This window comes from Poromitra crassiceps (genome assembly GCF_964638095.1).
Source record: "Poromitra crassiceps genome assembly, chromosome: 1".
In the NCBI taxonomy this organism is placed as follows: Eukaryota; Metazoa; Chordata; class Actinopteri; order Beryciformes; family Melamphaidae; genus Poromitra; species Poromitra crassiceps.
The window spans coordinates 16,051,302-16,057,533 of NC_139623.1; positions in this window are offsets into that span (position 1 = coordinate 16,051,302).

The following is a 6,232-nucleotide window of genomic DNA, read 5'->3' on the forward strand; positions in this document are numbered from 1 at the left end:
AGGGGCAAGGCCATTTGGCCTTCGGCATCGCAATTTTTTTTAGGGCACAAGGCCACATGCCAGGGCAGAAAGGCCATTGCTCTATTGACAATGTGAAGAGTGATTTTTCTGAAATGTGTGTTAAAATGAGCCAAGTACACATCCTACATTACACTGAGACCACTGATGCTTTTAAAGCAGCTGACAGTAGCAGGCTGGTAGCAGGGCACTGCCAATGTGCCCTTAGGGATCTCAGGGCATCACGGCCAGAGGGAGAGCAACAGAGCCCTCCATGTAATTGACGCCGGACCAAGCTGGAGGTGGGGGGGCTTGATCCTACGACCCTCTTGTTGGTAGGCAGGGAATCTCTCGCTGCACTACGCCCTGAACTTATATATATATTTTTTTAATATATATTTTTTATTTTCAATTTTTATACAACAATATACGAACAAGACAAACAGGCACAGACATAGGAAAAGAAAGGAAAGGCGGTATTAACCATGTCATGCTAGCTTGTTGGGAAGGTGGCAAAATAATGTTCCAAATTTAGGTAAAACTTTGGCAAGGGTATGGCCATTTTCAAAGGGCTCCCTTCTCAAGATATCTGAGTGAGAATGGCTTATATATACCCATGAGTTCCCACTTTACAGACATGCCCACTTTAAGCTAATCTCATGTAGTTTTTGTACGCATTATAAATATGTTATTTTTGCCTATTCTATTTGAATATGTATGCATACTTGGGGTTCCTAAACATTGGGTATAACCAAATTGGGTATGATGCTTGCTACCCAATCGCCGAAAAATGCAATTCTTACAGAAATCTTCAATGTCAAAAGTTAATGATACCAATTCACAGCATTATTTTTTCTATATTGTTCCTCAAGGTCTTGGTGTATTAATGTGTTATTTTGGGGGGATTTTTGACCTTTTTTTTTTTTTTTTTTTTTTACTTTTTATTTATGCCTTTTCATATATATAGACAAAACAATCAGCAACATGTATAAACAAAAACAAAAACAAAACAAAACAAAACAAAACAAAACAAAACAAAACAAAACAAAACAAAACAAAAACCAACAACAAGAATACAGAAACATCACCAACAGTGACAAAACAAAAACAAACAAAACAAAATATATACATGAAACGCAACACCCTTCCATGTTTGATTGCTGATCAATTGTTGGAAACAACTTCATGTCTATCACAACCATTACTTCAGTAACTCACATTCCATCACAAAACATACAGGTCTTATTCCACCAACATACAAGTATTTCATTGAACCCTTGTCTTTATTCAGTCGTCATTTCTGACCTACCTGATGTCCATAATGACCATATATCACTAAAGTTGTCCATTTTAAATTGTATTTTAACTGTAATCATTTCCATGATGGACACCTCATTCACCTTTTGTTTCCATTGTTTTATGTTCGGGGGTTGTGGCTGCAACCATAGGACAGTAATATTTTTCTTAGCTATCAAGAGCATGGTCCTCAATAAATACAATTTCTTTTTTTCCATTGGAGTTTCTGTTGGAATGCCTAGGATAAATAATTTTGGATCAAGATTTAATTTTATATTCAAAATGCATTCTATTTCCTTTTTCACATCCTCCCAGTACCCCTGCAGCTTAGGGCAAGCCCATAGTATATGTGAAAGGTCTCCCTGTTGGCCACAACCCCTCCAACATAATCCTGATGATTTTCCATATTTAGCCATTATGGCAGGAGTTCTGAAATACCTATTTTTGACCTTCCAGTCAAACTCCCTCCAGTTTGGACTGTTTGTTAGTTTATGACCAGACATACACGCTTCATCCCATTCAATTTCAGAGATTACACTATTCAATTCCAGTTCCCCTTCTTTTTTTGCTGTCCCAATCTTTATCCCTTAAATCATGTTGCAATGCTTTGTAGAATTTTGAAAGTATTCCTTTCTTAAGTTTTTCTTCCTCCCCTCTTATAATGAGTTGTTCTATGTTTGATGGATCCCTTAATATATTTTCCCATTCCTTGTTTTTCTGGAGATAATGTCTAACTTGTAGAAATTTATAATGATCTTGGGCAGGTAGATTAAATTCCTCACTAATTTGTTCAAATGATTTTAGTGTTTGCCCATCAAATAGTTGGCCAATATACACCAGTCCCCTATCCATCCATTTCTTAAAGCCTGTATACAAACTGGCTGGTTGAAAGTCTGGGTTTAATGCAATTTTAGTAGCTCTTGATATTGAGTTTGACAATCTTAACTTAGTCCTTATTTTTGTCCATATTTTCAAAGTGTTCTCTACCCATTCATTTTTTATTCTTAGTTTTTTCCATTCTTTCTGGCTCATAAATGGTAGAGAGCCTAGTGGTACTGGAGAAGAGTTCTGTTCCATTTCCACCCAAATGGAGTCTTTATCTTCTGTAATCCATGACATTATTGTTTTAAGTTGTGCTGCCCAGTAGAAATGTAACATATTAGGTAAATTTAAACCTCCATCTCCTTTAGAACTTTGTAACCTTTTATAACTTATTCTTGCCTTTTTATTTTGCCAAACAAAATTTGAAATCATCTTGTCTAAGGTCTTAAAAACAAATTTTGTAATATTCATTGGAAGTGATTGAAATAAGAAAAGCAAGCGTGGCAGTACATTCATTCGCGTAATTTCCACTCTACCCATTAATGTCAGAGGCAAGAGCTCCCACTTTTTCAAGTCTCGTCTTATCTCTGAAATCAATTTGTCATAGTTGGCCTTAAATAAATGGGATGTTGATGGTGTTAATATCACTCCTAAGTATCGGAAACCTTTCTTGGTCCATTGAAATTTAACTCTTTCCTCTAGTCCACTTGGCCTCTCTCCCGAAAGCATCATTGCAACAGATTTAGTTTCATTGATCAAAAAACCTGAAATTTTTCCATAATCATTTAAGTCCTTCAACAAAGCAGGTATAGAAGATGAAGGTTTGCTGATAAAGGCAAGTAAATCATCCGCAAATAGCGAAGTTTTGTGTTCTTTATGTCCATCATCAGTTATTCCACAAATTTCTGTATTTTGTCTTATAGTCTCTGCCAGCGGTTCAATACTCAGAGCGAACAGTAGAGGGCTAAGACAATCCCCCTGTCTCACCCCCCTTCTAATAGGGAAAAAATCTGAGCAACATCCATTCACTCTAATACGTGATTTTGGATCATTATAAATGATTTTTATCCAGTTGATAAAGGCAGAATTGAATCCAAAAACGTGTAGTGTTTCATATAAAAAACTCCATTTAACCCTATCAAATGCTTTTTGGGCATCAAGACTAAGTATTAGAGATGTTTGTTTATTCTTTTGGGCTCTTGATATGATATTTATAGTTCTTCTTATATTATTTGCTCCCTGTCGAAATGGAACAAATCCTGTTTGGTCCGGATTAATTAATTTTGCTATTCTTTTCTGTATTCTTTGTGCCAAGATACTGGTTAATATTTTCAAATCATTGCATAACAAACTAACTGGTCTATATCCCTCACAATGTATAGGGTCTTTGCCCTCTTTGTGCAACACAGAAATAATAGCTTCAGACCATGTTCTTGGAGGGTCTCCTTTTGACAATGCATAATTAAAGACTTTCACTAGTATTGGTGTAATCTGTTCGGAGAAAAGTTTGTAGAATTCTCCTGGCATTCCATCTGTTCCTGGTGATTTATTATTTTTCAAGGAAGTTATAGTTTTCATAACTTCTTGGTGTGTTACAGGCTTTGTCATATCAAATGCCTCTTCCTCTGTCAGTGATGGTAAGTATATTTTTGAAAATAAATCTTTATTTTCCTTTTCTATTAAGGTGGAGTCTGAATCTGCATATATGTCCTTAAAATAAGCTCCAAAAGCTTCTGCTATATCTTTTGGTGATGTCAAAGATTCCTTAGATTGTGGATGGGTTATTTTTGCCACCAGTCTACTTGACTGGGTCTTTCTTAATTGAAAAGCCAATAAGCGACTAGCTCTGTTACCCATTTCATAAAACCTCTGTCTAGAGAAACGAATAGCACCTTCTGCCTTATATGTTAAGTGTTCATCTAGTCTCTGTCTAGTTTCTTTCAATTCCAAGAGTGTTTTATTTTTAGATGTCATTTTATGTTCTTTCTCCAAGTTGTTAATTCTCTCTTCAAGTTCCTTCTGTTTTTTTAACTGAATTTTCTTCATTCTCGATGATATTTCTATCATTTTCCCCCGGGTAACTGCTTTACAGCCTTCCCATAGAATTGAGGGTGTAACTTCATTGTTGTCATTTATCAGAAAATACTCTTCAATATTTTTTCTAAGTTCATTTACTATTCCTTTATCTGATAGAATCGAAGTATTCAGTCTCCAATATTTAAAGAATGTTTCACCTCCCATATCCATAGTAAGTACAACCGGAGCATGATCACTTATAGTTATGGATTCAATTCTGCAGTCCAGTACATTATGCATATGTTGCTTTGATACCAGGAAAAAATAAATTCTTGAATAACTATTATGTGGATTAGAGTAGAAAGTAAAATCTCTTTTTTGAGGATTTTTGTCTCTCCATGGGTCAATCAATCCCAATTCTTCAATCATATTACCAAGCATTCGATGTTTTTTAGATCTTGGGCCATGTTCTGAGGGCAACCTGTCCATTCGACCATTTTGGACAACATTAAAATCTCCTCCTATTAACGTCGTCCCTCTCCCCTTGCTAACTATTACATTTGCTATGGTTTTAAAAAACGTAGCATCATCTTCATTCGGGGCATAGACATTTACAATGGTCATAACAGTATCTCCTATAGTACCCACTATCATAACATATCTACCTTCTACATCTTTAGTGATACTCTCAAGAACAAATGGGACTGATTTGTGAATTAGTATAGTAACCCCCCTTTTCTTGCCATAACATGCATAGTATACTTGATTTACCCATTCCCTTTTTTTAATCAATCTTGCACCAACTCTGTGTAACAAATGGTATCAACTGAAAAATTGCTGCAACTGTTTGAGACAAAAATTAGCCTGGGGATGGCCATCATATAAGTACCGTAGAGGGGCCTCCAAGTGCTTGTGCCCAGGGGCCTCTGCATTCGTAATCTGTCCTTGCATCCGTCCCTCCTAACCTCAGTCACTGGTCATTCTTAACCTCGTTGAAGTAGGCCAGAAACGGGTCCCAGATAGCCGAGAACCTTCCAAGCGAGTTGGTTCTCAGGGAGCTGAGTCTCTCCATCTGCACAACAGAGATCATGTCCATCAGCCACATCTGAAAAGAAGGTGAAGAGGATGACTTCCATTCCTTCAGAATGAGTCTTTTGGCGACAGTTGGCCCCAGTGTCAAAGACTGTTGCACAGCTGTAGGGAAGTTCAGAGAGGACTCAGAGCAGGCGAAGATGGCGAGTTCTGCCTCTGGCTGTAGGGTTATTTTCTAGGCCTTGGAGTACCAATAAAATATTTTGGCCCAGAATCCTGTTAATGAAGGGCAAAACCAGAAGGCACGAGATAGTGTTCTGAACGTGTAGTTTACTGAAGCAACTTTATTGTACCTCAAACACATGTGATGATGAGCTGGGATTGAGCTTGTGTGCACATGTTTGCATGCATGTGGGTGCATCTGTGTTCAAAGTGAACTTGCGGTGTCCCGTTTCCCCCCTAATAAAGATATAACAGGTTCAAGGTGATCTTATGAAGATCTGTTATACTTTCTATCTGTGTGTGTGTGTGTGTGTGTGTGTGTGTGTGTGTGTGTGTGTGTGTGTGTGTGTGTGTGTGTGTGTGTGTGTGTGTGTGTGTGTGTGTGTGTGTGCGTGCGTGCGCGCGCACGTGCGTGCGTGCGTGCGTGGTGTGTGTATGGGGTCAGGATATGTTTGTGTATTCAACTCCAGCCCTGCTGATTGTGAGGGGGAGAACGGTGTCAGGGTCATGAATATGGAGTAGACTGAGATTGGGAGGGTGTGATCCACATCTATTGTGTCTTGTTAAGCGGAGTCAGCAGAGTCATCCAACTCTCCTCCAAGGACACATCATAGCACCACTTACACTCGCTCTCTCATCTTCCTCATCACACACTCAGTCTCTCACCTTCCTCATCACTTATGCTCACTCTCTCATCTTCTTCATCACACGCTCACTCTCTCATCTTCTTCATCACACGCTCACTCTCTCATCTTTCTCATCACTTACGCTCACTCTCTCATCTTCCTCATCATTTATGCACGCTCTCTCATCTTGCTCATCACTTACGCTCACTCTCTCATCTTCC